This window comes from Peromyscus maniculatus, chromosome 11 (genome assembly GCF_049852395.1).
Source record: "Peromyscus maniculatus bairdii isolate BWxNUB_F1_BW_parent chromosome 11, HU_Pman_BW_mat_3.1, whole genome shotgun sequence".
NCBI classification, from domain to species: domain Eukaryota; kingdom Metazoa; phylum Chordata; class Mammalia; order Rodentia; family Cricetidae; genus Peromyscus; species Peromyscus maniculatus.
The window spans coordinates 56,228,003-56,254,896 of record NC_134862.1 but is presented as its reverse complement, the minus strand read 5'-3'; positions in this window follow the sequence as shown (position 1 = coordinate 56,254,896).

The following is a 26,894-nucleotide window of genomic DNA, read 5'->3' as shown; positions in this document are numbered from 1 at the left end:
CTAGGTCTAAGAAGTGTTTGAAGATTACCTGTCCATCTGATCTATGTATCTGTAAATCTGGATAACCTAACTAACATAACTATAGATATGACAAGCATAGGTGATTATAAATCTGTAAGTCTTATCTACCTAAATAACCTAAGGACTAAGGCTTCATATAAACAAGGTAAACAGTCTATAAGCAAATGTACGGTAAAGGATGATGACTTCAAACTTGCAACAATACACAAGAGGTAGGAATGTATAGTGCAATATGCAATATGACAATAATCTTAAATATATATCAATATACAGAATATCCTAAACAGAAGTAGAGCATACATACAGTATGACAGACATAAATTTACATTTGTTTCAATATACAAATATTTCAAATAATAGTAGAAATATATATGTACATTTTAACAAATATAGTTCTGTATTTGTATCAATATACAAATTATCTTAAACAGTAATATAAAAATAGTTTAAATTTTTATCAACATATAAGAATCCACAACAGTGCAAATTACAGTGCAAATTATCTAAGGTTGCTATTTTACTTAATTTGTTTACTAGTATATACAATAATCTACCATAATATCTTATATATATATCCATTCCATTTCTTCTTTCCCCCCCAACCATTTATAGCTGCTGTATGGCATAGGGATATTGTATGCTCATCATAAGTGGCCTGTACATTCCTGTCAGCGAAACATCCCTCACCAAGTATTTGATCTTGGTAGATCTCAAAACCTCTGAGTTTACCTTGTTGTTCTAAATTTTTTGCCTCTTCTCTCAACCAGCTTTTCTACTGTAACTGCTGGCTATATTCTAGAACTGCTGAAATTAACTGATGCCTATCATCTGGAATTATTTTATATAAGGTAGACCACGAATTTAACATCTGTCTTACGTATATGGAGTGTATCCCATATGTAACTACTGCTTCCTTTGTATTTGTAAGTCCCTTGTTGAAATTGATTGTAATGTATATGTCATATATGGCTCAGAGGGTGTATCATCTGCTGGCTTTTCATGGATGATGACTGCATAAGCCATTGTATGAGAGCCATTTGGAGATGTTACAACCTGTATGGTCTTGCCCTTCTGCTTATTAGGTCTCTTGTCATGTTTACTGAGAGTTTCTTCCAGGGCTTGCAGATGAGTACTTAGGGTCTGTTCCAGAAAGTGAACATCCTCTCTTGCAAGGGATTCCAGATTTCTCATGGAATCAGGAAGTTTTTATGTTCCTCAGAAACAAATGATTCCATGGACCTTATCTTATCAATTAATGATAATCTTTCTCCTTATATAGTGTCTGAGTAGCCACAACTTCACTCTGGAGAGTTAGTGTTCTATCCATTAAATATTCATATTTATTATCAATAAAATCAATTTTGGGTACAAGCCTGTTTTGTAATTTCTTTTTTAATTTTTTTTAAAATTTTTATTTTACAATACTATTCAGTTGTACATAATAGCCACAGATTCCCTTGTTCTCTCCCTTCCTGCCCCCCTCCTCTTCCCATCAGCCCACCCCCCATTCCCACCTCCTCCAGATCAAGGTCTCCCCCGAGGACTGGGATCGACCTGATAGACTCAGTCCAGGCAGGTCCATTCCCCTTCTCCCAGATTGAGCCAAGCGTCCCTGCATAAGTCCCAGGTTTCAAACAGCTAACTCATGCAATGAGCCTAGGACCTGGTACTACTGCCTAGATGCCTCCCAAACAGATCAAGCCAATCAACTGTCTCACCTATTCAGAGGGCCTGATGCAGTTGGGGGCCCCTCAGCCTTTAACCAAAGGTTGTTAGTCAGTTTTAAAGTGTAAAATTATCAAGTACTTTTACTTGAAATAAGGCGCTTGTTTGTCTATCTTACCTTTCAGTGGTTTTGAGGGGTGTAGTAGCACTTTTCAGCCAGCAGGAGGCATTGGTAGAGCTCCAAAGCAGGTTCTATGGAATGCCTTGGCTGGCCCCAGATTGAGCATAGGCAGGAGGCAGTTCTGATGACTCCCTGGAGCTTGAGGGCGGTGAGGAGAGTTCCAGGACACTCTAAGCCCCTCTCTGCCTCTACAGACAATAGGTCTGCCAGCAGGCATGGCTCCAAGCCCTCTCTGTGCCTAAGTAGGGTGCTGCCTGGGACAGTGCCATATCTATTTTAACTAGGTGAAACTGTGGAAGCTGTGGGCTAGGGCAGGGAGCACTCCAGGAGGAGGGAGAATGCCTCACTCACAGCAGTTTTACTGGTCTGGGGATTAAACTTGCTGTGTTGAGACGGGATTAGCTCTTTTTTAGGAATGAAACTGTGTAGTTTTTTGTTTTGTTTTGTTTTGTTTTTGTGGTTTTAGCGAGCTCTGCAGGCGGTACCCTGCAGCTTCAAGTGCCTGCCAGCCCAGCCAGGGAGGAAGCTGAGGGTCAGAGCCACCCAGGCCTTTGGAATTTGCCCCATGTGAGCGCCAGATATTGGTGAAATTATTAAGGCCACTCCACGTAGTTAAAAGGGAGGTTTATTTTGTGGGGTAATTTACAAGTGAAGGGATAGTTTACAGGGTCTGGAAACAGTGTAGCACAGTCCAGCAGTGTTCTCTGGACAACTCTGCTGTGTCTACCTCCAGCGTCTAGGGTCCAGGAACCAAGAGAGCCAGTGCATCCGGATCTCAGGTCTTCAAAGTCCTCTCTTGGCCCTGCCTTGTAGGTGTGACAGTTACCGAAGCCTCAGTGGAGTTTGGAACTTCCAGATCAAAGCTGGAATGGCTACCAACTACAGCCCCTCCAAAAGATGGAGAACAGAGAGCTCTATGGAAGACTCAGACCTAGAAAGGCATTTATATGAGTATATAGACAGTAGAGGGAGCACTAATATGAATAGACACCTATCGGGAGGACTGTAAGAATTTTTGAATCTGCTGGTGGGAATGCAAGCTTGTACAGCCACTTTGGAAATCAATATGGCGCTTTCTTTGAAAATTGGGAATCAATCTCCCCCAAGATCCAGCTATACCACTCTTGGGCATATACCCAAGAAATGCTCAATCATACCACAAGAGCACTTGCTCAGCTATGTTCATATCAGCATTGTTTGTAATAGCCAAAACCTGGAAACAATCTAGATGCCCTTCAACTGAAGAATGGATAAATAAATTGTGGCACATATACACAATGGAATACTACTCAGTAGAGAAAAACTGTTTGGGAGGCATCTAGGCAGTGGGACCGGGTCCTGTGCTCATTGCATGAGTTGGCTGTTTGAAACCTGGGGCTTGTGCAGGGACGCTTGGCTCAGTCTGGGAGGAGGGGACTGGACCTGCCTGGACTGAGTCTACCAGGTCGATTTCAGTCCTCGGGGGAGGCTTTACCCTGGAGGAGGTGGGAATGGGGGGGTGGGCTGGGGGGAAGTGGAGGGGGGCAGGACGGGGAGAACAAGGGAATCCATGGCTGATATGTAGAACTGAATGGTATTGTAAAAAAAAAAAAAATAAAAGGAAAAAAAAGAATTTTTGAATCTGTTAGTCTACATCCTTCACCTCCCATATCTCATCCATTTTTTAGAGTTCTTTTGTTGAATACTTATTTAAGAATTTCATAGAAGAATAAATGTATTTTGATAATATCCACAACTCCTCCCACCCTTTGACTAATTTCTTCCCCTTCTTGTTTTTAATGTTAACCCATTGAGTAGAATTAGTCTTTTCCCTTGTAGATGGGTATAGGACCATCCACTGGACATGATCAATATTCCAGGGATCCTAATCTTGGAGTAAACTGTCATTTCTTCCACTGACAGTCATCAACACTAATAGCTCCTTATGTATGCATAAGGTCTCATGATGGAGACCTCTCCAGTCCAAGATGGAATTCTGATTCACATGGTCTTACATAGGTCTCATATATGCAACCACAGTTGTTTTGAGTTCATGAATACCATGATTTTGTCATGTCCAGAAGTCACTGATATACAGAGCCATTAATATATTTAATATGGTTCTCTTCTTCATAAACATTTTTCTTCCCCTTCTTTTGCAATATTCCCAGAATCTTAATGTTGTGGTAGAGATACATCAGTTGGTGCAAGACACATCATGGTCTGTTATTTTCTGCATTTTTTTATAAGTTATGGTTTTCTGTGAAAATCTCCATCTGCTGTAAAAAAGAAGCTTCTTTGATGAGGAGTATAGAATGATTATCTTCATTAATGCTGTTTATCCTAATAAGACCATTATGTCATCTCATAGTCAGGAACACAGGGAGACTTGGCTACAGTCAGGATCAAAAAGATCATATAAAGACAGAGGTACAAGCTGCTGTCTCATGGCCACCAAAAACTGAGGGGTTCAAGTATCAGTCCTCTCTGGAGCCTTCCATGAGAGAACAACAGAGTGGGCACCTTAACTTCAGCTTAAATGGTTATTTCTTATCCATTGCCTCTATAAATGAAAAAAAAACCCATCAAATTAAATTTATTTGAGCTACCCAATTTGTAATAATTTGTTACAACTCTTTTAGGATCATGATATTATTACTAACTTCCCAAAATGCTGTTTGTTTCATAGTGCATATCAATGTCAGTCATAGAGTGCATAATGTAGATGGGATAGAAGAAATAAGTGCTTAAAGTATATAGTTAGTATCTAGAGGACTATTTTGGTTAAATAATTTAATGTACTGTAATTTTAAAATGGCTAAAGAACAGTGAACACACAGGCAATAATGTTTAAATACTTTTTTTAAAAAACACATTCAGAAAAAGAATTAACTGTAATGAATGTGTAACTATTAATGCATTTAAAAATTGCAAAAAGTATTGGCAAGTACCTAACTACATGAGGTCTAAGTGATCCCTTATATTTAATTCTATAGCTAGAAAAAGTGGAGTTGTTAAAAAGACTGATGTGCAAATATAAGTGTTATTTTGTATTGCAAGATTTTTTTTTCCATTTGGATTTTTTATTAAGAAGTTTTTTTTTTTATTCATTCCATCTACCAACCACAGATTCCTCTCTCATCCCTCTTCCTGCTCTCCCCTAGCCTGTCTTCCCTCAGCATAACCCCCAATCCCACCTCTTCCAAAGGAAAGGCCTCCCATTGGGAGTCAGCAAAGCCAGGCACATTCAGCTGAGGCAGGTACAATCTCCTCCCCCCTGCATCAAGGCTGTGCAAGAGTCCCACCATAGGCAATGGGCTCACAAAGTCAGTTCAAGCACCAGGGATAGATCCTATTCCCACTCTCAGGAGACCCTCAAACAGACCAACCTACACAACTTTTCACCCAGACCGAGTTCCCAGTCCAGTCCCAGGCAGGCTTTACCTCTGTCAGTCCAAAGTTCATGAGTTCCCAATAGCTTGGTTTGGTTGTATCTGTAAGTTTCCCATTATGGTCTTGATGCCCTTTTCTCACAGAATCCCTCTTCCCTCTCTTCAACTGGACTTCTGGAGCTCGACCTGGTGTTTGGCAGTATGACATCATGAAATTTACAGGTTAATGGATGGAACTAGAAAATATTGTCTTGAGTGATGTAACACAGACTCAAAGACAAACATGGTATGTACTCACTCATCAGTGGATACTAGAAGTAACGCAAAGGATAACCAGACTGCAACTCACAGCTCCAGAGAAGCTAGAAAACAAGGAGGAACCTAAGAGGGATGCAAGGAATGCCCTGGGAAGGGGAAATAGATGAGATCTCCTGAGTAAACTAGGGGTTAAGGAGGGCAACGAGGGTAGGGAATGAGGGATGGGAGCATGGGGGAATGTGATAGTCAAGCTGGAACAGGGGTGGAGTGGGAGAGCAATGAGGGAGATATCTTGATAGAGAGACATCATAATGATAGGGAAAAACCTGGTTTGAAGGAAGTTTCCAGGAATCCACAGGAATGACCCCAGCTTAGACTACCAGCAGTGGTGGAGGGGGTGCTGGAGCTGGCCTATCCCTGTGATCAGATTGGTGAATGCCTTCATCCAGTAACTGATGTATTGCAGTTTTTAAAGGAGACTGAAATCATACTGATTAGGAACACAGATTATAGAACTAGAATTTGTCCTTTTTAGTCTTGGTTCTATGATTTATATATCATTCAGTCAGTCTGTAGAGTAGTTATTCAAATTCTTAATTTAGGTTTTCTAAGAATCATATAAACAGACATTTGTATAGATCATAGACCTATGCTATTTAGTTTTGAAAATGACTTATTAATAATTAAACAAGACAAAAATGAACCATTCTATTTTCATTCTTATAATCAGATTCATTAACTTTAATAAACTGATGGATTTAAGATGTTTTGCTATTTCATAAAAACAGTTCAGGCAAGCTAAAAAAAGCAGCATTTTAATACTGTCTATTGTGAGCAACAGGTGCCAACTTCACTAATAAAACATACATAAAATTCAGCTATTCAGAAATGTGTACTGGAAATTTCAAGATATTTCACACTCTAGGAATTCCCTTTCTTTAAAATCAGTACAAACAATTTATTTTAATTCAATTAAATTAAATGAAAATGTATCTTGTTACATTTCTCCATGTAGAGATGTCTTATTTTTTTTTAAGAGGCAAGAAAATCTAAGACTACCATTGTGACTGAAACAAGAGTTTTATAGTGACTGAGTCCTCGATGGACAATTGAACTGAGAATGGTGTGATTACTTAATTTTTTTTCTATTTTCATAATATATTTTATTTTCATAAGACAATTTAAAATATTTCTACATGCACTTTCATCCGTGTATGTTGGCAATCATTTAATTAATTTAAAATACAGAATTCTATTAACTCTTGGAGGATTTATACAATGTAGTTTGATCATATTCACACTGTACTATTCTACTATAACTTCAAACCCTCTTTAAAAAGTTGAGACTTTTTTTGGGGGGCGGGGAGCTCCATTTATTCCTGTCTACAGGAGTGTAACCAAAATACCATGGGCTGTATCATTAAAGAAAACTCAATTTATCTTCCCCAGTTCAAAGTGACTCTTCAGAGTTCCTCCATTAGTGGTAGGCCATCATAAGACCATTCCTGCTTCATGATACAATGTAGACTGATTGGATCTTCGGCAGGTTTTATGTAGGCCAACAAAGCTCCTGAGTTCCTGAGTGCAGAACTCCTGCCATTCTCAGAAGATGCTATTTTTGCTCTCATCCTCCCTGATCTCTAGCTCTTACAACCTCCCTTTCCCCCTTCCAAGAGGGTCCCTGAGATTTGAGTTGGGGGTGATATAGATGTTCCATTGGTGTCTGTGCACTTGATTTCTGGTACTTGTTTCTTGCCCTTAGACCAATTGTGAGTTTATGTGTTAACTATCATCAACTACACAAAGAACCCTTTCTGATGAGGTCTGGGAGATGTGCTAATTGGGTACGAAGGGTATAGAGACATGAATTTAGAGTCAGTTTAAAATAAGTTTAGTAAGACAATAGTAGAAGATTCATCACTGAGACCTCTGAGTGTCCCAACTGTGGATTATTGGCCAGATTTACAATAACAATCATGTCTTTCCTACCATAAAGTTGGTCTTAACTCCACACTTGATCTTAGCCAAAAGGCCGAGAAGCGATTGGTCTTAACTCCAATTAGAAAAGAGATGGTTACAGCTGCAGCATTTGTTCCACTGTGACATCCATAAACCTCTCTTGCTATGCTGGTCATTATTGTAATCCACAAGGGTCCGAACTGGATAATACTGTTGTTAGCCCTCTCACCCCCCACAGCAGCTTACACAGCACATTTTGTTACTGAGAGCTGGCCTTCAGGAAGAACAGTTTCTGCCAGCACCAACCTTATTCTCCATGTCCTGTGACCAAAGTGAGATTTATCTTCAGCAGTATGGTTTTGCCATTGAGTTCTGGTGAACCATCAAAAGTAGACAGTGGCCTGTTTTGTAGGTCTTCAGGTTCCCTCTGACCAACAAGTCAAGTGGAGATATTCCTCATATGGCACTGAGATTTTTATTTGACAACCTGTGGCTTCTGAAAAAAAAAAACATAAACTCCAAAGCTAGAGTGTGCATGTCTCTGTGTATGTGCACATGTGTTTAATATGAAGCTTGTAAAGTTGTAAGTTCCCATATGACTCTTCCAATAAAACTTCATGCTAATTTTTCCTTCAACAACCCCATCCTCTGCCCTATCCTCCTATCTGTCTCCTCAGTTACCCCTCAAGTCTTGTTATTTTTATATTTCATTATTTATTTTCTTTTCTTCTTTATATATTTATGTGTACATTGTGTGTTTATGTTTGCATGTTTATACCCGTATGAGTGCATGTGTAAGTGAAATTCAGAGGTTGATGTCAGGCTGGGGGTGCTATATTGTTCTTCCATCTTATTCTGTGAGATTAAGCTATCTTAGCTAGAACTACCTGGCTAGTTTTTCTAGCCAGATTACTCAGGGCATTTCTTTTTCAAATGGAATTATAGGTAGGCTGATGTGGTTACTCAACATTTATTTGGGTTTCAGAAATCTGATCTCCTGTCCTCTTGGTTACATGACAATTCAGTAACTGCTGAGCAATAACTCCACAGCCATCATTTAATTCATTTGTCCTAGGTTGGGGGTCGAACTCACTGGGAGAACATGGAACTGGTGATCTTCATGCCTCTATGTCCTGAGTACAGGGATTGTAGTTTTTTTATTGTTGTTGTTTTCTCTCTCTCTCTCTTTTTATTTTATTTTATTTTACAATACCATTCAGTTCTACATGTCAGCCACGGGTTCCCCTATTCTCCCCCTTCCCACACCCTCCCCTTACCCCCAGCCTACCCCCCATTCCCACCTCCTCCAGGGCAAATCCTCCCTTGAGGACTGCAATCAATCTGGTAGACTCAGACCACGCAGGTCCAGTCCCTTCCTCCCAGACTGAGCCAAGTGTCCCTGCATAAGCTCCAGGCTTCAAACAGCCAATTCATGCAATGAGCACAGGACTTGGTCCCACTGCCTACTTGCCTCCCAAACTGATCAAGCCAATCAACTGTCTCACCTATTCAGAGGGCCTAATCCAGCTGGGGGCCCCTCGGCCTTTGGTTCATAGTTCATGTGTTTCCATTCATTTGGCTATTTTTTTTTTCAATAATTGAGTAGAACCGAAATTTATTATAAGCCACAGTCGTCCTAGGGACCTCCATACTATATATATAGTCTCTATGGTTCTATGGGCTGTGGTCTGATTGTTCTTTATTTTAAGGGATTGTAGTTTTATGACATGATAGTTAGCTTGATAACCCCCATCGAGGAAGACAAATTTCTAAATGAAAATTTTTATCAGTTATTTGCTAATGCAATGTAAGCTATCTTCTAAGTTTTTAAAATACCTTTTTGCAATTGTGATATTCAGCAACACTAACATGAGTTTTTGTATGTATATATATATATATATATATATATATATATATATATATATATATATAATTCTTTATGTAAAATTAATTAGCTTCATGATTCATTTATCGTACCTTCTCTTTTATTGAATCTTATGTTTTCTTCACAGGTAACAGCAGACATTCCTGTCTGAGCAACTGTTGTATGGGCAAACTAGACACAGTCTTGTGACTGGGAACACCAGGCTCTGAGCATTCAGAGGAGCCTTGCCACTGGAATGTTGCATTTCTTACATTTTTCCATAAGAATTGAATAATTTATTGTGTCTATAGAAACTTTAAAATCAATTTTTTAGCTCACAAAGGAGAATTAAACTCTCAAGCAACAAGAAACACATGTAGTTTTGGCCACTGTGTTACATATTTCCATTACCAAATTATATGGTAGGAGTCTACCTCTGATTATGATCATAGTGTTATTAGTAAGATACTTGATGTATGTGATATTTAATATTGAATGTTAACTTGATGGGATATAGAATCACTTTGGAGACAAATCTCTGTGCACATCTGTGAGGGAATTTCTGCATTTTGATAATTGAAGTGGGAAGATAGATCTTAAATGTTCCTGAAATGCTGGGCTGAATAAACAAGGAGAAATCCATCTGAGGAACAGCTGCTCTCTCTCTCTCTCTCTCTCTCTCTCTCTCTCTCTCTCTCTCTCTCTCTCTCTCTCTCTCTCTCTCTCTCTCTCTCTGTTGCTTGACTTCAGATGCTATGTGAACAGCTGACAAGCTCCTTCCACCACACATCCCCAGCCACGACTGTACCTTCCAACTGTGATTCAAAGTGAAAAAGCCCACCTTAGAGTGGGTACTTATTTGCCAGAAATGAGAAAATCATGAATACAACATATAAATTAAAGTTTCTGTTTGCCACTTTCTAGTAAAATGGTGTCTTTTTGTCTTTGTATTTTGGAGTACACAAAAAGAAAACATCGGGTGTTATCAAATGGGTCATTGATAATCACTAGAGGTACCTACAACAAAATAACTACATTCAATATAAATGTGAGGGAGACTATTACAGTACCACATTGATGTTATTAATGTTTATGTTAATGGTTATTTTAATCCTGGATTTATTTCCAAAGAAAAGATTGGTTTTTACAAAACACATTTTAATCTTCTCTTTACCATAGCTGTTTATATTTATGTCTGTCATCAGTCTAGCTTGCCAGCTATCTCTCCATGCTCATAAAAAGGGAAGAATTGATGCTGTCAGATGGATTCTGAGCCCGCTGTATACATGTGGATTACTGTACCTCTCACTGTACCCATCTCAGTTTACTCTAAACCCCTCAAAACATATTGTATAGACCACATAACTCCCAATTCTGATCATGGTCATAGTCAAGACATCAGCAGAGGGGGCTGGAGGAATGACTCAGCCTTTCAGAGCACTGGCTCCTCTTCCAGAGAACTCCTGATTCCCAGAAGCACATGATAGCTTAAAATCTTCTGTAACTTCAGGTGTAGAGAATCTATCACTCTCTTCCACTTCTTTGAGCACTACCCATTTACACGGCACACACACAGACATGCATTTTAGACACAACATCTATGCATTTTAAATAAATAAAGAAGTCAGCAGAGCTATAGCACTAAATTAAATAAAAGGAACATGTTCATCAGTCAGAATACAACAACATAAAAGTTCTAAATATTAAGATCAGCTTAGCACCACAATAGCTGGAAATTTACCACTGAGTTTTAATTCATGTCTCTAAATTCAACATGAGAATAATGAATAAAAATTCCAATGAGTGAGCATTGAAATAATACAGAGACAAATTCATGAAGTGGCCAGTTGAAAATACGTATAATCTGACAATTGGCAACTGAAAATGTCTTCTTTGAAAGGGACAAAAAATTACATTAATTGGCACAGAGAAAACATTTCCTTTATCCCACATAATTGGGCACTAGTCCCAGTTAAACCAGGGAAAATAGAGTACTACTTTATTCTCAACGTGTACTATTATTTTCTGACCCTTAAGTTATTTGGGCCCTACAAATCTTTGTGTTTCAGAATTGAAAAGTGAGAAAGTGAGAAAACCCAACAAGTACAAACGAAGTTTCAATTAGATGCAGGCAGGTCCACTTCATTCACAGGGAGCAGATAAGCAGTCCACACTTAGAAGAAACTGATGTTTGGTTTGATCCTTCACCAAAACTACTGAAATTCAATAAGTTTTGAAACAAGTGTCTTTGTTTTTTGTTTGTTTGTTTGTTTTGTTGTTGTTGAATCTTGAAAATTACTTAGGCACATCGAACAGAATGAATTATATCTACTGGAGGAATATCTTACTAGCAAACTGTAATCTAAATGTAGGAGTGATAACATTAAAAGAAAAGAACAAATACTTCCTTGTAACAACCATATCGTATTGCCCAAGTTTTATATTACTTCATTTCCAGAACTTAGCACCAACAAGAGCATTGTGAGTAAGTACCATAATTTTGTTAAAAAATTTCAGTCTAATAACTGAACTAATGGAATAAAAAATCTCAAGCATTTCAACTTAGATGAGCATAAATCATGACACATACATTGAGAAATTTTGACCTAATCTAATACCGTTTAATATTAAGCGAACTTTTTAAAAATCAAGATAATGCTTTCAAAATCATTTGCTCATGATAGGTGCAAGCAGATGAACAATACTCCCGTAGGACCTTATTTTCAGAAGAATAAATAACATTTGGTCAAACAATATTGATTTTATGTGTTTTAATTTCAAGATACTGTAGTAAATAATCCTAGTTAAAATATGATTAAATCAGGCACATTTTAGTAGTGCATGGTTTCTCTCTCTCTCTCTCTCTCTCTCTCTCTCTCTCTCTCTCTCTCTCTCTCTCTCTCTCTCTCTCTCTCCTCTGTCCTTGTGACTGAGAATGACATATACTAAGGAAAAAAAAACAGCATTAGAACAATTACGTGTGCTTCTATGTACTCAAATAATAGAGTAGTGATTTTGAGGGTGACATAAACATAGAAATTATAGCTGTATGGAGTCATTTAGTATAGAGCCAAACAGCTTAGGTGGGGAAATAATCACAGGTATGTGTTATTGCTATGGCAGAGAGTAACTGATGGTTATTTTGATTACTCCATATACTTGGATTCGAAATTCAGGAAAAGCCACATCAAAAGAATTATAGCAAAATACTTTGAAGCCATAAACAAGGATACGGTTTGCACTCCTGAAAGATATCTCTGTAAAATGCTGTTTAGATCTCAGTAAATTGATCAATAAATGAAGGAATTCTGTAATTTTTAAAGTGTGAATTTTGTGTTCATTGAAACGAAAGAACATTACCATAGTCAGATATCGAATTGGAGCATTATTACATTAAATGTAAATCATAAAAGAGATTATTATATTAGTAAGAATTATGGCTGAACAAAAAGAGCTCTCATAGAGAAAGACTCAAGCAGGATAAGTTTACTATTACACTCTTGGGTCATGGACATGATAGGTAAGTGGGTTGGCTTTGATAGGCATTTTCAGGAATAGTTATAGGCTCTGCTCTTCTTGAACCCTGGGGTCTTAAGAATTTTTCTCTTATAAATATTCACAGGCAAATCAGAGAGTAAGAATGATATCAAGATAAATTTATTTTAAGAAAGTGAGATTAGAATTTTTAAAAGAGTTTTACCAACATTGCCCAGGTCAAAATTCAGCCATGTCAAATCTCCTGACCTTGAGAGTTTTGTGCATTGAAAAGTAGAAAATTGAATTAATACATATTGCTACCAAAATTCCCAGAATATATGAACAATTGATTTTTCTTTCCCGTTTTTGAAAATATCTCTACTTGTGAAACTTCTAGTAATACACCAATTGTTGAGTGGACGTACTTTATTCTTAAAAAAATATTGGTTTGGTTTTCCTGGAAAATTAAGGAAGAAATGGAGAGTTCTTAGTAATTCACTTGTAATTTTCAAATATCACATAGTAACCTATCACAGTTAATAAATATTATACACTTGTGTTAATAAGTCTGTGCTTTACACACACTTGTGTTTTTCTGATGTCTTTCATAGAAAGGAATTCAATTTTATAATGTATTTGTGCCTTTCTCTGCTAACTGAGGATGCCTAAGTGTAATCTTCCTCCAAAACAATGAGCTTATCTAGATTTGGCATCAAGGTCTCCAGAATACTATTTTTCAATGTAAAGGGACCAAAATTTTGTGGAGAAATTCTCGAGTCTAGGCTTGGTATAGGGAATATTTGGGATGAGTGAGAAGAATCCAAAAGGGTCTTTACTAGCAGAAAATGAAGAAGGATTCAACATGAATACAAATCTACCCTTTGAATGTTAGATAAAAAGAGAAGTTAATTGAAAAAGCTCACCATGTCAAATGTGAGTACAAAATAAGTATTATAACTTCTAGTGTGAAGAAGTAATAATTTTATGTTAATATGAAACTACTGTCAAATAAATAAAACAAAGCAGAAAAACCCTTGTTTCTCATGCAGAATTTCTGTTAAATTATACCATATTCATGATCTCAGGAATTAGATGGGATATAAGTACCCATAGATTTCTACATATAGAATGTGCAAAGCAACTTTTCTCCAAGGAGTATTGTACTGAAAGCAGAAAGTGAATTCATATTTTATAAACCAGATAGCCATTATAACATCCAAGGAATCAGAACCAACATCCACAGTGATAAATTATGTTCCTATTACAGACCCTTCATGGAATATGAAGGTATGCCTTTCTACTTTCATCTCCAAAGAATTATAATCACAGTATTGCTATGACAAGATGATTTTTCCCTTTCTGGGAAAGATATCCAATATCAATGAAAATAATTTGATTAAAAATATTGCTCATGTTGGATTTATTATTTATTTTCCACCTGCTTGGCATATAGTACACTGAAGGAGACATATTAAAGATAGACATAATAAAGTAGTCATAGTTGGGATGTTTCTCTTCTAAGTTGTATTAAATTTGTCTTATAGAAGGCAGGTAGTGGTGGCACATACCTTTAATCCCAGCATTCGGGAGGCAGAGGCAGGTGGATCTCTGTGATTTAGAGGCCAGCCTGGACTACAGAGTGAGTTCCAGGAAAGGTGCCAAAGCTACACAGAGAAACACTGTCTCAAAAAACCAAAAAAAAAAAAAAAAAGTCGTCTTATGGAATTGATTATTGATGACGTATTACACACACACACACACACACACACACACACACACACACACACACGCCTAAAGTTTTGTAATGCTGTCTTGACTGTACTTTCTCATTATCAAATGTTTATTGTTATCTTTGATTCTGCCACTTTTTTTATAAAGCCTTGTTTCTTTACATGTTAATACATGTACAAGTTTTTTATTTCATAAGTCATTTGCATGGATAGTCTTTATATCCTTGTTTCTATGCTTAGTTATCATATTTATAATAACTAAAATATTTTGTAACATATGCAAAAAGTAATGTATAGTTATGCTATGATATATTTGAATATTCACATTAAAATTGATTATATATATACAAAAATATTTTCTAATATATGTGTTTTTATTTTATAATCATTGCATATATTTCTTATTTTCCTTCCTATTTAATTATGCTTTATTCATTTTATTCTGCAGTGGGGGAACTTCGAGATCATGACAGGAAGAAGTGCAGAGATGAACGGCCACACTAGTGGAAGCCCCTGAACTGTGGACTGGTGGCTGTGGAGCCACCATGGGACTGGACTAGGCCCTCTGGGTATGGAAGACAGGTTGTTTGTCTCGAACTGTTTGGGGACCACCCAGGCAGCGGGATTAGGATCCGTCCCTGGTGCATGCACAGGCTTCTGGGAATTGGGTTCCTGCAGTCTGAAGCCTTGAACAGCCATGGTGTAGTGGGAAGGGGCTTGGACCTGCCTAGGCTCAGTGAGCTGGGCTCTGCTGACTCCCCATGGGAGACCTTGATTTGGGGGATGTGAGGATGTGGGGTGGCTTGGGAGGGAGGGCTGGGAGATGGGAGGAGAGAGGAAGTGGGATCTGTGGGTGGTATGTAGAGTGAGTAGAAAATTTCTTAATAAAGAAAAATTTTTAAAAAAGAACTTATAAATGGTTAGGAGAGATTAGGAAATTATAAATTTAAGATTGCTCAATTCCTCCATTCTTTGGGCAACTGAATAAATGTGAATATGCCTTAATGAGTAAAAAAAAGAATATTTACAATTCACTTTAATATTTCTCTACAGTATATAATACTTTAAAATATATTTTAGTGTTTGTTCTAGAGTTTTCAATCTTCAGTTTAAATGTGGTTTTTGACATTTTGTATATGTTTTAATGAATTTTAGTTACTTTTACTTCCATTACCCACTCTCATCACTCTTCTCACATTTTTCCATACAAAAATTTCTATACATATTCTCCTTCTATTTTCATGGCTATTTAAAAAGTATTTCTTTGTTTTGGATTACAATATAACTACATGATGTCCCACTTCTCTTTCCTCTGCACATATCTTCTCATATACACTTCCTTGTGTGCTCTCTCTCTCTCTCTCTCTCTCTCTCTCTCTCTCTCTCTATATATATATATATATATATATATATATGTGTGTGTGTGTGTGTGTGTGTGTATGCATGTATGTATGTATATATAAAAATATAATGTCCTGCTCAGCCTGCATAATGTTACTTGTATGTATGTTTTCAGGGCCGACCTTTTGGTATTAGACAACCAAATTGATGTGCCCTTCCCAAGGGAAGGCTATTTCTCAGATTCTCAGCATTCCATAGTTGCCTTTCATTGTTTGTATAGGGTTGAGGCTTCTGGGGCTTTTCCCTATCCACATCAGCAGGTCTATTTCCTTTATCATGTCTATGTTTGCAAATGTGACCTACTTAGTTTAGTAAAGGTTGTTTGCATTAGCATGGATGGGAGATTATTTGCTACAAAAGATGCAGCTTTCAGTGACTGCCATTGAAGAAAATGACCCATCTTCTCCAGCAAACACTGACTGCATATAGTCCTTTCTGGAGATGTCTTTCCACAGGATCCCCTCCTTCATCTGTGACAAAGTTTTGAAAGGCTGAATTTCCTGGTTCAGACTAGCCACAGCTAACCACTGCTGAGAGGAAGTTCATGAATGTGGTAATTGTGTCACATAGAGAAGACATTGTTTTGTAGTACACTTCCACGTCCTTCATTTCTTCCTGACTGCTCTTTCACAATATTCTGCAGTCATTTGAGGACATATATGTATGTCACGTAAGAGAGCATGTAAGAGTAGCTATGAGTCTCTACATTAAATCTCACCTGCTGCAAAAATAAGCTTCAATGATGAGAGTTGAGAGCAACACTAGTCAAAGAGTATAAACAAATACTTGGAAAGCAGATTGACAACTTATCTGCAGTCTTACTCAACTGGGAACACTGCAATATATAATAATAAGGTGTCAGTGAAGGTATGTGTGATTCTTTGACTGTGGCATGACTGTTATAGGTATAACAACTGCTTTGCGTTTGACTTTCAGGTCCATTCAAAGGAAAGGAACTCATGCCTGGTACTTTCCAGGGTACAAGAGGTTTGACTTTCAGGTCCACTCAAAGGAAAGGAACTCATGCCTGGTACTTTCCAGAGTACAAGAGGTCCTTGATGCTAAAGGAGAACACACTACTGTAGTTTTGATAATATACATTTTTAATGATAACAACTCCAACTTCAAATAATGCTATGCAGCATCAAGTTATAATAGATACGTTATAATTGTGCGTTTTCAAAACCTCTTCACACCTAATATCTAACATCATTCTCTCAAGGAAAACAACATGGTTGCCATTGGGCAAAACACTGATAATTACACTACCACATTCTTTTACAGAATTCTCAGTTATTTGTACCAATTAAGAATAGAAGAAATACAGCAAGACATTATGTGGAGAATGAGTCTAAATTGGAGGTCTCCACTGAGTCCCTCCCCTCAGAAATTAGGGTATTCAGTACAAGAGGGGAAAGAAAGACTGTTAGATTCAGAGTTGATGAAGGAAAGCAGGAGAACATGATCCAGTGAATCAACTATGGCTCACAGAGACTGCAATGGTAAGCAGGGGGCCTGTGTGAATCTGCTCCAGGCCCTCTGCATATGTTATGTCTGTTAGCTTGGTGTTTTTGTAGTATTCCTAACAGTGGGTGCAGGTTTATCTCTGATTCTTTCGTCAGCTCTTGAAATTCTTCCTGCTATTGTGTTGCCTTGTCTAGCCTCACTTTAAGTGCTTTCTCTTTGTCTTGTACCTTAATTTGTTCTGGCTTGCTGTCCTCTCTTGGAGTCCTGCTCTGTTCTAGGGTGGAAATGGAAAAGGGTGGGTCTGGTGAAGAGGTAGGATGAAGTTAGAAGTTTCTCTGGTCCCACCCGGGCTCCGTGGTCCCATAGCCACTTATACAATAATCACCCAGAGGTTTAATATTAATTACAAACTGTGTGACCTATGGCTCTGCCACATTATTAGCTAGCTCTTGTAAGTTAATTCAACCCATTCCTATTATTCTATGTCTTGCCATGTGGCTTCATGTCTTACTGGTACTTTTACATCTTTCTTCTCCTGACAGTGGCTCTCTCTCACATTTTTCCTCCTCTCTCTTCAGTCTTAATGTATCATCTAACCTTATCTTGCCTTGCTATTGACCAAACAGCTTTATTTATCAACCAGTCATAGCAACACATATTCATAGCGTGCAGAAAGTCATTCCACAGCAGTAGGAGCTAGGAGGAGTTGAGGGAGGAGAAACATTGGTGGAGATATATTGTATGAGAGAAGAATCTATTTTCAATAATAAGAAGAATAAGAAAAAGAAATGTTTCATTTTCACCATCAATTCCATCCCCAGTTTTCTCCTTCACACTGTATAGGAGTTCCTAAACCAGTTTACTTTCTGATTGATTTTAAACATTAAACAGTATTTAACAAATATTTAAGTCCAGAATTTTCTCAGTTTTTGCTAGAGATCTTTAAAATGATGTCAGTCAATTTAGTGTTTAGTGATAGTCCCTTATTCTGCTCTCAGATCTTAAAGGGTGATTTAGTAGTTTGAGGAATTTGTTTCTTGCTTAAATTTTGAGTTTTCTATATGCATTGTATTGAAATAACTTATTAAGCTTGTTTGCTTTTCTCCATCTTGATTACAGTGTATTTTTTCTTCAGACTATTTTTAAAATTATCTTTTTCTATTTTGTTTCCTGAAAGTTAAATTTGACATGCCTAAATGTCTTAGGTCAATAGGGCTGTTATAAAAATATAGCACAAGACAGGTGGCTTAGAAACAACAGAAAGCAATTTCTCTTATTGCTGGAGGGAACAGATTTGTAAGATCAAGGTGTGTGTAATTTATTGTTTTGTGAAGATTTCTTTCTTGGCTCTCAGATGCTAACTTCTCATTGTATTATCACGTGGTATAAGGCATAATGGACCTTACTTGGATGAATTTTATGAAGTTAATAACAAATATTATCCATAATCTGTCTTCTGACCTCAGCCCTCCTCAAGGGAAAACATGAATCTTGTAGGGACACAACAGAACTATTTGGGTTCTGTCCTATTCATAATCTCTGATATCTTGGATATTTGAACTGGTGTTAGTTATTTGTTTTTAAAAGTAATTATTTCATGTTTGTGCCTTTTCTCTCTTCAGCAATGTATAGATTTGCAATTGTTCTAAAGTTATGTAGATTTTCTATAGTCGCAAATACAGAACATATAAACTATATCTCTCAATGATCACCTTTTATTAGCAGAAGAAGTTCTTTTCTAGAAATTCTCAAAGGCAGGTATTTTGGGATCAAGGATTTTGCCATTGTTTTCATCCTTCTATCACCCAATACAATGAATTCTTTATAGACTTAACATACTCTGTGCTTTTCCATTTTATATATCTCGCTCTTTCTCTTTCTGTTTCTCTTTTTCAAACCACCTGTACCAGTGTGAACCACTGAAGGTCAGGGAACAATTTTGTGTAACAGGTCTTCTTCCATCTTTACATGGACTCAGGGGGATTGAATTCAGATTGCCAAACCAGCCTGAGAACTGCGGTATTGCCAACCAGCACATAATATTTAAAAGCACGTATTTTGCTATTAAACTCAATTATAATCATATGTGGTGGAAAGAAAGCTGCCTTCTTGTATTTTTGTGACATGTAGAAAAATCAATCAGCTTTCTTCATAAGAGTAGCTTTGGATAGCTTATATATCTCATATCATAAAAGTTAATCTTAATGTGAATTCTGACCCATGTAACTCTTACAACACACAGGCAAAAATGAACAAGGCTCTTAAATTTTTGTTTTCAGATGTTTTGAACATGTTCATGCACTACCATTAGGGTAAACATGATAGCCTTGTAGAGACATCATCCCAACACAAAGCTGAGCTGAACTCAGCTTTGAATGCATGTAACATTTTAATTACTTAAAGTAAAAAAGAAAGGAAGTTAAAATTACAATTACAGTTAAGTTATAATGTAGTTGGACTCATATTTTATAGGCATGAAAACAAGGACTAAAAGCTTTTCACCATTTCTCTTTTCTAAAGCAGCAAGCTTGGGGCCTGCTAAGGTCTGAATCAGGTCCTTGACATATATATCATAGCTTTCAGTTTAGTATTTTATGGGACTTCTAAATGCATGAACTTCCCTGATTCTGTGCCTTCTCTTGGGCTCTTTTCATTCTGTTGATTTGCTTTGTCTAACATTGATGTGATGGTTTTTGTTTTATTGTATTATATTTATTTATTTATTTATGTTTCTAATGAGAGACAGAAAGCGAATAGATCCAGATGGGAGGAATTTTCAGGAGGAACTTAGGAATAGTTGAGCTAGGAAAACTGTAATCAGAATATAAGAAAATAATCTATTTTCAATAAAGGAAATTAAAAAATAAATGAATTAAGTGTATGCTATGAAACCCAAGAAGAGAATTTTTCAGTCAATATCAATATTCATCCCTATTTAAGGCAGCTTACATAAGAAGGGCAGGGATATTTTATTTGCAATACAAGTTTAAATCATCATATTTTTGAAAATACTAAGAAGAAACATCTCAGGTGAACCAGACTGAAGCCTACCAGTGAAATCAACCTTTTATTTTGATGCAGGGATAGCTGAATAATATTTGAACAATAAAACAACTGTACTTAAATTTAGGGAGACTATTTAACTCATTATAATGTTGGCTTTGCTGTGTTAATTTTAACTTACTACATCATAAATAATGTACACAAGTTAAACATTGTATATAGAGACAATTTTCATTGAATCTTGCATGTGAATCCATTTTTTCAATAGCATTCATTCATTCAACAACTGTTTCCCAAGCTTATAGTTTATCTAAGGGAAAGGATTTTTCTTTCATTTCAGCATCTTAAAATTTGTCCTTATTAAAATTTAAAAGCTGGGACAAGGTGGCTGAGTGGTTAAGGTGATGGACTTTTAAAATTTAAAGGAAGAATTTCTGCGTGTGTGTGTGTGTGTGTGTGTGTGTGTGTGTGTGTGTGTGTGTGTGTGTATGATCTCTAAGGATAAACTCACATTAAAAATTGGCATAGTAAAATGTCCGAAAGCCTTCATTAGGTTTTTTACCTTGATGTAAAATGTAAAAGCAGATTATCACAGGAAATAGTTCTTTTTACTAATGGGATTTTGAAAAAAAAATTGTCCTGTCTCACAAAATGAAAAGTTTTATTAGTGGTATTAAGTTTGCAAGGCAATCAAAACTCAAGTGTAAAAAAACGTTCCTGACAGGACACTTTGTGAGAAAAAGTAGCTAGGCAATGAGAGCTGTGTGTCCACACAGAAAGCATCTTTGTATAGATAGATTTGCTCTCAGATGAAATTAATTCACTGGAAGATCCGGGCAGGGAATAGCTGAGGCTGCATTAAGGAAAGAATTATATGCCCACTAACAAGTTGTATCTTTACTCTATAGAGAGATGCACAACAAGTTTGCATTTTAAAAGATGTATGTGTTCAGTGTTCATTCTGTAACTGAGTGGAGAATGGATTGGGAAGGTATCAAGGGGAATTAGAGGGAAAAGATGAGCTGTGGATTTCTATCAATGTAGTACACTTTTATTCAAAAAATAAAGCTCCCCAAAAACAGTTAAGACTGAAAGTATAAACAAGTATTTTTTTTTTTACCCAAAGCTACAGAGTAACAAAGCCAAGGAAATCATCAGAGCTCTTAAAACAGCAGAAATGCAAAGGTGGTTATGTAGCATAAAGGACTAGGGGATGCTGGTTGGATGAAAGGGAGCAGAGCTGAAATTCCAGAGAAGGCCTTAAACAACATGTAGGGGATTAGGAGAAACCTTAAGATATTTGGATATATAATAAACCCAACGAAAGCATATGAATAAAAACTTGCACAACACAGTTAATGAATTTTCAAGATAATAGGAGATGGACTCACATTAAAAAAATGTCACTTCATATGTAAGGAAGCTGGTATAGGAAGGCAGTACAGTGAGCCTCACAAAAGATCTTCAGTGCAGGTCGACAGGCTGTGTAAGGGAGTTGTAACAACTAAGGCAGCCAACAGTTCCTCGATCAGGTTTTGAAACCCTGATAAACCTTGATGATGTTTTGTATTAATTATGTTTGCAATTACAGTATCTTAGATCCATAGATACAAATCACTTTCACATTATGTACATTTTCCTGTTTCTTCCCTAGTATAGCTGCCATAATATGGAAAATTCCACAGGAGTCATGTGTTTGTGGCTTACACTAGTTTTTCTAGTCAGTTCCTTCTTAGAGAGTAGCTTTGTTATACTGTGGGTCTCATCAACAAGCATTCTTTCATTATTTGCTGATGGTGTTAGCTCCCTAGCTCACTAGAAATGGGTTGATTCATTGCTTGTACATTACCTTTGAACCTCTTTTCAAGGAGACAGGTTCCCTTACCTGAGTAAAGTCTTTTTCACTTGCCCACTTAAAATGGTTGTTACAGTGACACTTTCAGGTTTTTGCTCTCTATTTTCGGATTATTTTTCCATGATATGCATTCTCGTATCTATATACAAAAATTTCTGCCCAATATTTAATTAGTTTATATCCTTCCATTTGTTCTTCTGAACACACATACAAATACAACTTTTTTTTTATTTGAAATAAGAAAACCCCACTAAGATCTTGTTTAACTAGAAGTATACTTGTTATATATGCTTGTTATATAACAAGTATATAACTTGAAAATTAGTTGACATGGAACTAACACCATTAATATAACTGACCTGAAATTATGAAACCTGTATCATTTATTTCCAGTCATGTGAGTTTACTGAATTTCATGTATTTGTGCTAACTCATCCCATGTGGCTTACACTGAGTAAATATCATTTACTTTTCTTTCATTCTTTTGTGTTAAGTTCTCATTTGATATGGCAGACATAGTCATATGTAATAAAAGTGAGATAAAAAGGATTATTTTATTGTTGATATCACAGCTTCAGGACGTATTATTTGCATTATAAATGCATCATTTTGGTTCATATAGACAAGCATTATTAATCTCCCGTTCTTTAGTTTTAAGCTGACTATTTTAGAGCTCCAAAATACCAAATATGGGATGTGTACAAATGAATATTTTCTTTATTTTATAGAGACTTTTGCCTTTTTTCCTCATTATAATATTTTCAGAGTAGATTTTAAAAAATTGCAATTACTAGTTGAAAAGCAAAGAAGATTACATTTCAAAACAAAGAATATTTTACCTTGAAATGGTTATGTAAAATTGTTCAAGTCGATTAAAAATTTATTATAAATATATTTTAGTGCATTGTTGGCATTGAGACATTTATATTTTCTATCATTAATATAATTCCATTTCATGCATTCTATTTTCCTCTACTTATAGGTATTTTAATTTTATTTTAAAAAGTTTTAAAATACTAATTGTACTGTTATTTGAAATAATTTATTAATTTTCACACAGTTATTTAATATTCAGGAAAAAGATGTCTATATTTCACTTCAACATGATCTAGGAGTGAGAGGATGGGCAGACTGAGAGAGAGGTGGGTGTAGTTAAGTGGCAGAATCATGAACTTAACACAGACTGACCCTGGATTCATTCCGCAGGAGCAAATACAGAAAGAAAAAAAATGAAAGGGGTGGTCATAGTGGCTAAAAGAGAAGTCATTACATTTTCTTTCAAATAATGATGTACATTTTTTACCAAAGAAAAGGTTTAAATGGTAAAACTATACCAATGATATGTGAACATTTTCTGATAACACACATGTAAATAGTGGGACTTTGTACACACATTGTTAGAACACAAACTAGACCAACTAACTTGGAAAGCACTTGGACATTTTACACAAAATGATGAGTTCTTTTTATTTACTTCTTTGCTGTTTCTCATTTAAGTCAATTTTGAAAATCCTCATGAAAAATATGTTGACCTTATAAATTGAAAAAAAAAGTGGGGTGGATATTTTTCAAAAAGATATTGAGTAAACAGTGGAGAATCATAATATTGCTTGTATGAAAACTAACCAGATAAATTAAAGAACTTTGAGTAGGGAGGCATATATATAGTCAACTTAAAAGGCAAGAATCAGTTCAAAACTCAGAATTATAGTCATTTCATGGACTTATTTATTCTTTTATTTTTGAAAGCTCCTTTAAATCATTCTTGCTGTAATAATGCTGCTGACAGGAATAGGGGAACCTAAAACCTGAAAAGAGATCACAACCTTACATGAAAGGTTTCTTGCACATCATGCCAAGTTGTGAAATATTATTTTAACTAGGAAATGATGTGTTATATTTGTTTATGATGTAGAATATTGCTTTAACTATGTGAAGGTGTGTTACACTTGTTTCTGCTGCCCTTACTAACGAAGTAAAGATGTGTTACATTTGTTCATGCTACATTTGTTTAATTATATAAAGATGTGTTGCATTTGTTTTACCTTGCCTTGCCTTAGGCACCGGATTGGTCTAAAAAAAGCTCAATGGTCCATGGCTAGGTAGGAGAGGGATAGGTGAGGCTGGCAGGCAAAGAGAATAAATAGGAGGATTTTTCCTGGAGTGGAATGAAAGAAGGAGAGAATGAGGAAGAAAGAGATAGAAGCCAGGCAGCCACCAGCCAGCCAGAAACGAGAAACAATGAAAGTAAATGTACAGAAGGAAAGAAAAGTTAAAAAAAAGAAAAGAAAAAAAAAAGCCCTGAGACAAAATGTAAATGAAAAGAAATAGTTCAAGTTATAAGAGCTAGTGGAACAAGTATATGATAAGGCAGAGCATTCACATCGAAAAAGAAGTCTCCGTTTCATGACTTGAGAGTTGCTTGGTGGCTCCACAGAAAGTCTGCTACAATACCACAAGGGTAGTACCTTAGTGCCTAAATAGTTAATTAGTAAAATATACACTGCAGCTGTTTTAGAGAAGGTATATAGCCTAATCACTGGATTAAGGAATATTTCAGTCATTAATTGGTTAAAGTGATTGCCTGTGTATGTGGTAATTTCACATGTTGGAATTCTATTGTTTTCTGAAATTTATTTGTATTAATTTATCATACTTACCTTCCACACCTCACATATAAATGATGTGACATGGATATTCTAATTCATCACCAAATCATAGATTATGAAAATTCTAATACCACCTTCATGTAAAGTAAATGGAGATGTTTGTAAAAATTTTCCACTTACTAAAATACATCTGTAAAGTGCTGGAATTATAGGAGGTGGTGATTGAATTATTTCTTGAACGTTTTAGCTTTAGACTATCAGAAAATACAGAACATAGAAAAATAAATCTGATTGTGTAGGTAGAAGAGAGGAAAGTAGACTTTCATTACTAGAAAGCAAAAGGGACAAGGAATGAACATGGCAGGCTGTGAGCTTTCAGGTTAGAAATATCCCGCCGGGTGGACATTTCTAAGGCATCCTACAGTAAGTCCAACAGTCATCACTTTTATTGTGAACAATGTCAGAGGAAAATCCCAATTTTGCTTATGAATTATTATTTTATTAAAAATGATCCAGATGCAAGTATAGAGGGGGAATCTAACAGTGTTTCTAAGCTCTGTTTAATTGAGTATGCTATTTTCTATAATGCTTATTTGGAAGACAAACAATAGATTCTTAAGATTCAAATCCGTGTTTATTATTTATGCAGCTTTTTGTTGTTGTTGTTGTTGTTGAGACAGTGTCTCATTATATATGCCCGTCTAGCTTGGAACTGGCTATGGAAGGCCAGACTGGCCTCAGACTCACAGAGACTGGCCTCTCTCTGCCTGTTGTGTGCTGAGAATGCAGGTGCATGCTTCACCACTATGCCTGGATTTAAAAGGCTTTTCTATCTTTTTTGTTTCCAGCACTTTAACATCAGTTTTTTATATTCTGAGAAACTCACTTCACTTAATTGTCTTTTATTTCCGTAATGCACAGACTTACTTGGCTTTGGTGTCATTCCAAATAGTTTGTGTTTTTCAAACAAATTAATTGTATAGGTATTCAGTATTCCTAATGAGAAAAACAAAGGTCTTTCTTCTACATGAGAGAGGTGAGTTTGATTACTGGTCTATACAAGGGTCAACAGAGTTCTACAGTAATTTTACTGCTTTTACTTGAATCATAAAAATACAGAGAAAAACATGAAACCTGTCATGTCATTATATGTTGTATGAATAAAGAAGGGTAACAATGTATTTTAGCTCTTTCTTTGTTTGTTATTTGATGAATGATATCATACACTTATAATCCATTTACTATCCCAAGATAGCAAGGTAGGTCAAATTATGATGATAATCAATGCATATAAAACAGTGGAGACAGCGGGCGGTGGTGGCACACGCCTTTAATCCCAGCACTCGGGAGGCAGAGCCAGGCAGATCTCTGTGAGTTCGAGGCCAGCCTGGGCTACCAAGTGAGTTCCAGGAAAGGCACAAAGCTACACAGAGAAACCCTGTCTTGAAAAACAAAAAAACAAAACAAAAAAAAAAAACAAAACAACAACAACAACAACAACAACAAAAAAAAAAAAACAGTGGAGACTTCCCCAGAAAAAAAATCTTATTCTCTGCATTTTTTTAAATTTCAGATTTTAATTTCCAAGGTATTGATTCAGCTCAAAATCAGAGACATACTATGAGGACATCAAGAAGCTAGCTAGTACCAGGGGCTGTCGAGAGGTCTCAGTGGTTTAGAACATTTGCTGCTCTCTTAGGGGCTTGGGGTTCAGCCTACTCACAACAGCCTATAACCTCAGCTCCAGGTGAAATGCTGCTCCATTCTAGCCTATGTATGCTGCTGCACACAAACATACACACACACACACACACACACACACACACACACACACACACACACGAGAGAGAGAGAGAGAGAGAGAGAGAGAGAGAGAGAGAGAGAGAGAGAGAGAGAGAGAGAGGGAGGGAGGGAGGGAGGGAGGGAGGGAGGGAGGGAGGGAGGGAGGGAGGGAGGGAGAGAGAGAGAGAGAGAGAGAGAGAGAGAGAGAGAGAGAGAGAGAGAGACGTAAATGAATAAGGAAACAACATTTA